The sequence below is a fragment of the Dendrobates tinctorius genome, unplaced genomic scaffold (assembly GCF_039654945.1).
Source record: "Dendrobates tinctorius isolate UK_male_01 unplaced genomic scaffold, ASM3965494v1 ptg000241l, whole genome shotgun sequence".
NCBI classification, from domain to species: Eukaryota; Metazoa; Chordata; class Amphibia; order Anura; family Dendrobatidae; genus Dendrobates; species Dendrobates tinctorius.
In genome coordinates this window covers 15,925,285-15,935,000 of record NW_027361908.1, presented here as the reverse complement: position 1 = coordinate 15,935,000, position 9,716 = coordinate 15,925,285, and positions in this window count along the sequence as shown.

Sequence of the window (9,716 nt, the reverse complement as noted above, 5' to 3'; positions counted from 1 at the left end):
TTCTATCAACAGTCTTCGCCTTGTACTCGGGTCCTAGTGCCAGGATTTATGCAAACAATTTCCTCTCCGACCCGTTCGACATTACCAATGGCATGAGACAGGGGTGCCCCCTGTCTCCCCTTCTATTTGTGCTTGCCATAGAGCCCCTAGCCGAAAAAATAAGAATAAACAATGATATTAAAGGCTTTGAACTGCCATCACGAAATTTTAAAATTGGATTATTCGCAGATGATCTATTCCTCACGCTAATGGATCCTGCAAACTCCATTAAAGCCCTTTCAGTTGAACTAGAAAAATTCTCTAGAGCATCTTATTTTAAGATAAACCCAAGCAAATCAAAATTTATAACTCTAAACATGAAACAATCTGAAATTAACAAAATAAAGGCCCAAACCCAGTTCATTTGGGAGGAGAAAGAGATTGTCTATCTAGGGATTAGAATAGCTGGATCAATCCAAGCCACAGTTAGGGCCAATTTAGACAGCATTATAAAGACTATTACAGGCGATCTATCCTTTTTGGCTCAGCTAGAGACTTCCATTTTTGGGAAGATTCTGGCAGTCAAAACTTTTATCCTTCCCAAAATTTTATACATATTTAGGACTTTACCAGTTAGCTTTCCGCGCCAAACCATTGATAAAGCTCAAGAGCTCATCCGACTATTTATTTGGAAAGGTAAAAAAGCAAGAATATCTGCAGACTTGATGTACAAAAATAAAAAACATGGGGGCGCAGGACTGCCCAACATATACGCTTATTATCAGGCCTCGCTCATTAAACAGAGCTGGCACTGGTTTACTGAAAACATGACGCATCCAGCTTGGTATGACTTGGAGAGAGATGCTAGTGATAGAGGTTCATTGCAAAGCTTTTCTTTAACTTCCTTCTGCAAAAGCCCAGTGCGAACTCATCTCATCCTATATTCTGGCCGATAATCTCAGCCTGGAGGGATCTCATTAAGCCGACTAAAAATATCAAAAAAGCAGAGCAAATCTTAAAGTTGCCTCTTTCTTCATTGGCACTGATGGATGATCTCCCGATACCAGAGGTTTGGGGGAAATCTGGAATTAAAAGGGTGGGGGATGTTTTTAGTGGAGTGGAGTTCCTGAAATTCGGTGAGATCAGGGTTAAATATAATTTACCGTCATCTGAGCTAGTCTTTTACACCATGTTAAAAGACAGAATTTGGAAATTCATAAAAGGGAAGACTTTGAATTATGAAATGCTAACTTCACTGTTGTGCAACCTTAAAAATAAAAACCTCTGGAGTCTGCGTAATTTGTATAGATCTGTCGTGAAAGACCTAACGAGCCACAAAAACATATACATGAAGAGATGGGAGTCCGATTTTGGTGCTGATATCCGTCTCGAGAACTGGAATGATGCCATCAAAAACACTTACAATTCCAACATATCAATGGGTCTTCATGAGAGTTATTTCAAATTGTTAAATAGGTGGTACTATACCCCGACGAGGTTATCGCATTTTAACACAGAGCTATCTTCCTTGCGCTGGAGAGATTGTGGACACCAAGGGAACCTCTACCATATTTTCTGGGGTTGTTCAAAAATCAAAAACCTCTGGCTTCAAGTCACACAGCACATTAACCTCATTGCTAAGGACTTCACAATCACACCCGAAAGAGCACTTCTTTCATTAGACATGGAACAATTTGATGATTCGGTAAAACACATTATCATACAAATTCAAACAAGAAAAATTATAGCCAGCTCACCCAGTTAGACGTCCTTGGTGGTTCTGCTCACTGCCAGGAAGCCGCACGGAGTTGTAATGGGAGAGGCACACCCATGTTGCAATAGAAACAAAAACCAGCAAATAATTCCAGCGGATGCTTCCTACTTGGCCATAAAATCCATTTTATTTATATCTTTTAAAATAGTTCCATGTGGCAGAAACCCAAATATATACAGGGGGTCAGAAGAAAAAAGGGCACACTGCTGCTTTATGCGTGCAGACTACGCGTTTCGACTTTACTAGGTCTTCTTCTAGGTCTTAAGTGTGAGCAGTGTTCAAGATAGTAATATACCCTGCTTCCAGGAACTTGATCCAATTACAAAATTTGACTTAATTAAAATAGGGTGTATACCCTTACACAGGGATAAAACTTTGTTAAATACAAAATGTACTACATATTTAAAGCATATCGCTGCAAAGTGCCCTTATTTTTATCTAATACATTATTATTCACATCTTATATTTGTTCTTAGATATCACAAAGTTTACCATATGAACAAAAAAAAAAAAAAACAATAAAAAGGGGAAAGGAAGGAAAATTCAAGTGTTTTTATATATATATATATATATATATATATGTATATTTTACCATTGGAAAACCTGCCATTTAGAATTGACTGATCAAATCTAACCTATTATTCAGTCCATTAGGTATACGGCTTTCCAGTGTAAAAATCCAATAACTTTCACGATTTAATAAAGTCCTTCTATTATTACCTCCCCGTAAGGATTTCTTTACTTTCTCTAAACCATAAAAGGACAAATCATTCAAATTTCCTTTATGTTCATACCAGAAATGTCTTGAAACTGCAGAGCCTCCTATCATATTCTCTTTTACTGCATCAGATAAATGTCTACGGATTCTTTTTTTCAAAGAGCCCATAGTACAGCCAATATATTGTATTTTACAACTATTACATACAACAGAATAAACTACATTAGTAGTATTGCAATTAATAAAACTATTAATATTATATTCTTTACCATTTTTTACTGAAACTATTTTTTCTGTTTTATTTACAAATTTGCAACATTTACATTTTTTAGCTCCACATTTATAAAAGCCCTTTAAATCAAGCCAAGTATGAGATTTTTGTTGGTCAACAATGTTATATTCACTAGGTGACAAAATAGACTGAATCGAACGCGCTTTTTTAGCGACAAATCTGATTTTATTTCTTTCTAAAATTTTATCCAAATCTTTGTCTTGTTTTAGGATAGGTAGATATTTCTTTATTATTTTAATTATATCTGTATATTGTGGTGTATATTCAGTACTAAAAGTAATATTTTGTTCACTATTTCTATTAGAAAATTTTTTATTCTTATTTTTACTTTTATTTTGCAATATTTTTTTCCTATCCACATTATCCACTATTGATATTGCTCTTGTTAAACTCCAATCTGGATAATGTCTATCATGTAATCTCTGACATGTTTTAACTTTTTCACTTTCATAAATCTGCTTATTTGAGCTATTTCTGTGTATTCTAATTAGTTCTCCCACTGGTATATTTTTGATAGTGTGTGCTGGATGACATGAATCAGCATGTAAAATTGTATTTGATGCAGTCTGTTTTTTAAATGGAGCAATATCTACTTTCTTAGTTTCTGCATTTCCTGAAAGAGTGATATCCAAAAAATCTATTTTATGACTATCATGAATACAAGTAAATTTTAGATTAAATTCATTACAGTTAATATATTCGTTGAAATCATCTAATGATTTTTTATCCCCATTCCATACAAATAACAGGTCATCTATATAATGCCCCATCCAAATGATGCGATTCTTAAAAGGATTTTGTTCATTATATAGGTGTTTTTCTTCCCATGACTAAATTAGCCAGGGATGGTGAGAACTTCGCACCCATACTAACTGCAGCAGGTTGCGTTTGGCGCTGGTCGGCGCACCGTCAAAAGGACGCATGCGCCGGCAAACGCATACTGCGCACGGCCTGCTCCCCCAGTGATTAAGATAGGGGACGCAGGGCGCATGCATCGTCATGCGCCGGTAGGCGGAGCTACCGGCGGAGGCGTGGCAGGGGGCAGGGCTTAGCGGTGGCCGTGCGCAGGCCGTCGCTGCGCTCAAAAACGCTAGTGTGAAACTAGCCTTACTTTTAGTACTGAATATACACCACAATATACAGATATAATTAAAATAATAAAGAAATATCTACCTATCCTAAAACAAGACAAAGATTTGGATAAAATTTTAGAAAGAAATAAAATCAGATTTGTCGCTAACAAAGCGCGTTCGATTCAGTCTATTTTGTCACCTAGTGAATATAACATTGTTGACCAACAAAAATCTCATACTTGGCTTGATTTAAAGGGCTTATATAAATGTGGAGCTAAAAAATGTAAATGTTGCAAATTTGTAAATAAAACAGAAAAAATAGTTTCAGTAAAAAATGGTAAAGAATATAATATTAATAGTTTTATTAATTGCAATACTACTAATGTAGTTTATTCTGTTGTATGTAATAGTTGTAAATTACAATATATTGGCTGTACTACGGGCTCTTTGAAAAAAAGAATCCGTAGACATTTATCTGATGCAGTAAAAGATAATATGATAGGAGGCTCTGCAGTTTCAAGACATTTCTGGTATGAACATAAAGGAAATTTGAATGATTTGTCCTTTTATGGTTTAGAGAAAGTAAAGAAATCCTTACGGGGAGGTAATAATAGAAGGAGTTTATTAAATCGTGAAAGTTATTGGATTTTTACACTGGAAAGCCGTATACCTAATGGACTGAATAATAGGTTAGATTTGATCAGTCAATTCTAAATGGCAGGTTTTCCAATGGTAAAATATACATATATATATTAAAACACTTCCTTTCCCCTTTTTATTCATTTATTTTTTTTTTGTTCATATGGTAAACTTTGTGATATCTAAGAACAAATATAAGATGTGAATAATAATGTATTAGATAAAAATAAGGGCACTTTGCAGCGATATGCTTTAAATATGTAGTACATTTTGTATTTAACAAAGTTTTATCCCTGTGTAAGGGTATACACCCTATTTTAATTAAGTCAAATTTTGTAATTGGATCAAGTTCCTGGAAGCAGGGTATATTACTATCTTGAACACTGCTCACACTTAAGACCTAGAAGAAGACCTAGTAAGGTCAAAACGCGTAGTCTGCACGCATAAAGCAGCAGTGTGCCCTTTTTTCTTCTGACCCCCTGTATATATTTGGGTTTCTGCCACATGGAACTATTTTAAAAGATATAAATAAAATGGATTTTATGGCCAAGTAGGAAGCATCCGCTGGAATTATTTGCTGGTTTTTGTTTACATTATCATACACATCCTCTTAGTGACAAAGACCATGTTAGTACAATGGTGGAAGAAAGCAGAGGTTCCCAAGTTTTCAGACATACTTGACAAGATAGGCCAACACAACAATTTAGAACGCAGATTTGCGATTAACAACAATCACATTCACAAATACTCAAAAAAATGGAAGACCTGGAACAACAAATTTCATATCAAATAGACTTAACAAGAGGCACTATATTTTGAAGTTTAAACCTGGGCGCTTTAGTACTGGGATGCTGTATCTCCTTCCAAGAATGTTACCCCATAATAAGGATTGTCGATTTTTTTTTTCTTTTATGTTGTTATTCGATATATGTTATTCTATGCCTATTTGTGGGTTCTCTAGTTTTTAAATTTTTTTTCCATACCTGTACAAGGTTGTTTATTCCCCACTCCCTTCCCTCCCTTCCTACCTTCCTTTCCCTACCTTCCTTTCCCTACCCTGTTTATTTCTAAAAAAACAATAAAATTATTTGAAAACACTAGTGATTTTAAAATCGGTCTGATTTTGATGCAGTAGAGTCGGACAAATGTAATGCAAGTGTCATGCTTTTTTTCTGCGAGTACAATCTGATTTTTCACAACTAGCATCCAATTTACATCAGAATGCAGTGTGATTGCTGTATGATTGCAATGCGATTTTAACATGAGCATTTACATGCAGCAATACTCTGTCATTTACACATCACTTTCAAAGGAAATATTCTTCAAAACAGACACACACACATATATATATATATATATATATATAATAGATTAACCCCTTCACCCCCAAGGGTGGTTTGCACGTTCATGACGGGCCAATTTTTACAATTCTGACCACTGTCCCTTTATGAGGGAATAACTCTGGAACGCTTCCATGGATCCCAGTGATTCTGACATTGTTTTCTCATGACATATGGTACTTCATGTTAGTGGTAAAATTTCATTCATATAACTTGCGTTTATTTGTGAAAAAAGTGGAAATTTGGCAAAAATTTTGAAAATTTTGCAATTTTCCAACTTTGAATTTTTATGCCCTTAAATCACAGAGATACGGCACACAAAAAAATTGATAATTAACATTTCCCACATGTTTACTTTACATCAGCACAATTTTGGAACCAACATTTTTTTTGTTAGGAAGTTATAAGGGTTAAAAGTTGACCAGCGATTTCTCATTTTTACAACACCATTTTATTTTTACGGACCACATCACCCCACTTTGAGGGGTCTACATGATATAAAATACCCAAAAGTGACACCATTCTAAAAACTGCACCCCTTAAGGTGCTCAAAACCACATTCAAGAAGTTTATTAACCCTTCAGGTGCTTCATAGGAATTTTTTGTATATTTAAAAAAAAATGAACATTTAACTTTTTTTCACAAAAAAAATTATTCAGGTTCAATTTTTTTTATTTTACCAAGGGTAAAAGGAGAAATTGGACTGGAAAAGTTATTGTGCAATTTGTCCTGAGTATGCTGATACCTGATATTTGGGGGAGAACCACTGTTTCGGCGCATGGCAGAGCTCAGAAGGGAAGGAGCGCAGTTTGACTTTTTCAATGCAAAATTGGCTGGAATTCTGATCGGACGCCATGTCACATTTGGAGAGCCCCTGATGTACCTAAACAGTGGAAACCCCCCTCAAGTGACCCCATTTTGGAAAATAGACCCCCCAAGGAACTTATCTAGATATGTGGTGAGAACTTACCCCATATGTGGGTGTAAATGACTATTTGGGTGCATGGCAGAGCTCGGAAGGGAAGCAGCGCCTTTTGACTTTTTTGGCTGGAATTGAGATCGGACACCATGTCGCGTTTGGAAAGCCCTGATGTATCAAAACAGTGGAAACCCCCCACAAATGACACCATTTTGGAAACTAGACCCCCCAAGGAAGTTATCTAGATGTTTGGTGAGAACTTTGAACCCCCAAGGGCTTCACAGAAGTTTATAAAGTACAGCCGTACAATTATAAAATCATATTTTTTCCACAAAAATTATCTTTTCACCCTTAATTCTTACTTTCCCAAGGCTAACAGGGCCCTAAAAGTTATTGTGCAATTTGTCCTGAGTACGCTGATACCCCACATGTGGGGGTAAACCACTATTTGGGCGCATGGCAGAGCTCGTAAGGGAAACAGCGCCATTTGACTTTTTTGGCTGGAATTGAGATCGGACACCATGTCGCGTTTGGAAAGCTCCTGATGTACCTAAATAGTGGAATCCCCCACAAGTGACCCCATTTTGGAAACTAGACCCCCCAAGGAACTTATCTAGATATGTGGTGAGAACTTTGAACCCACAAGGGCTTCACAGAAGTTTATAACGTACAGCGGTACAATTAAAAAATCATATTTTTTCCACAAAAATGATCTTTTCACCCCCAATTTCACCGGCCTCAGAGGAAAAGATTACCAAGCATTGGTAGAGCCAGTGTACTCTGATAGCCGGCCCACTGTCCTGACAGCCAGAGGGGTAGTTGATGTCCACAAAGGGAGAGTACCTGTACGCCTCTTGAATTGTGGGGAGGAAGAGGCCACAATACCTCGGTATGCCACAGCTGCTAAGCTGCTTACTGTCAGTAACAATGCAATACGGGCAGCAGAGCCCTTGGTCTCATCCGACTAGGTGGAGGACAATGGCTCTGTAAAGCAGCTGGAGGAGTGGTGTCAGCAACTGCAGGTGGGAACTGACTCCACCCCTTCATACCAAAAGAGTGGGGTTTACCGAGTGACTCAGGAGTACGAGCGGGTATTCAGTAAACACCCTCTAGACTTTGGGAAGGCAAAAGGGGTTCAACACCATATCCCCACTGGAGATCATCCCCCCATTAAAGAAAGGTACCGGCCTATACCCCCAACACAATACCAATGTGCCAAAAGTATGTTGCGGGAAATGAAGGAGGCTGGGGTGATCAGAGACAGTTGTAGCCCCTGGGCAGCTCCAATAGTCTTTGTGAAAAAGAAAGATGGTACCATGAGAATGTGTGTTGATTACAGAAAAATTAACAGCATTACACATAAGGATGCCTACCCATTACCCAGAATTGAGGAGTCATTAGCCGCACTTAAAACTGCTAACTATTTTTCCACCTTATATCTCACTAGTAGGTATTGGCAGGTTCCCGTGGCAGAGGCAGACAAGGAGAAAACAGCGTTTACCACCCCAATGGGTCTCTGCGAGTTCAACTACATGCCGTTCGGGCTCTGCACCGCCCCAGGGACATTTCAACGGCTAATGGAGTGCTGTCTTGGACACAAGAACTTCGAGACAGTCCTGTTATTCCTTGACGATGTCATTGTTTTCTCCAAAACTTATGAAGACCATCTGAAGCACCTGGCTGAGGTGTTTGAAGCCTTGTCCAACTTTGGCCTGAAAGTGAAGCCATCCAAATGCCACCTCCTGAAGCCCAAGGTACAGTACCTCGGTCATGTAGTGAGTGCAGAAGGTGTGGCCCCGGATCCTGACAACGTCACTGTTATCCGGGACTGGCAGAAGTCCAGCAACCTCCATGAGGTACGTCAATTCCTCGGGTTGGTAGGCTACTACCGAAGGTTCATCAAAGGCTTCACTGAGATAGCCACCCCTATGCAAAATCTTCTGGTGGGCCAGCCCAAGAAGGCCATGAAGAAGAGTCCTACATTTGAATGGAATGAGGAACTGGAGAGGTCCTTCACTCGACTGAAGATGACTCTCACAGGAGATGAAGTTCTGGCCTACCCAGATTATGACCAACCATTTGTGTTGTATACTGATGCCAGCAACGTGGGACAGGGAGCAGTACTGTCACAGGTACAGAATGGCAAAGAAAGAGTGATCTCCTACGTCAGCAGGAAGCTTCGTCCCACTGAAAGGAACCCTGACAACTACAGTTTCTTCACACTGGAGTTCCTCGCCATAGTGTGGGCTGTGACTGAACGATTCAAGCATTACCTAGCTTCAGCCAAGTTTACCATCTTCACAGACAACAACCCGTTGACTCACTTGGAAACTGCCAAACTAGGTGCACTGGAGCAGCGATGGATGGCCCGGCTGTTTAACTTCGAATTCACCATCAAGTACCGAGCAGGGCACAAGAATGCCAATGCTGATGCGCTGTCCAGAATGCCTAATCTGCCAGATGCAGGAGAAGACCCTGAGGCACTCGAAGAAATAGAATTACCTGTGTTCCGCCGGCCAATTGCGGCCCAACGTGCCCAAAGAGTGAGAGACAGATGGTCTATCATGAAAGAGGCCACCCTAAATCCATTGCCTCATCATGACTGGGCTGAAACGCAGGATAGCGATCCCGTAGTCCGCCTGGTAAAGGTGCTACTGTCACAAGCTGACTGACGCCCAGATCCAGATGCTCCTGAAGAAGTCCAGCAGTTGTGGAAGGAAAGAGGTCGGCTGTTCATCTATGAGGGAAAGCTGTGTCGGAGGAGTATCAATGCTCGCACTCATGAGTTGGTCTGGCAAGTGGTAGTCCCAAAGAGGGAGGCATCAATGGTCTTAGAATCCTATCACAATGGAGCTGGACACTTCGGATGGAAGAAGTTGGAAGCCTTACTCCGGGAGAGATTCTACTGGGCTGGAATGAGGAAGGCCATTGAAAATTGGTGCCGGGAGTGTGGACAATGCAACCTGTGCAGAAAGGACCGTA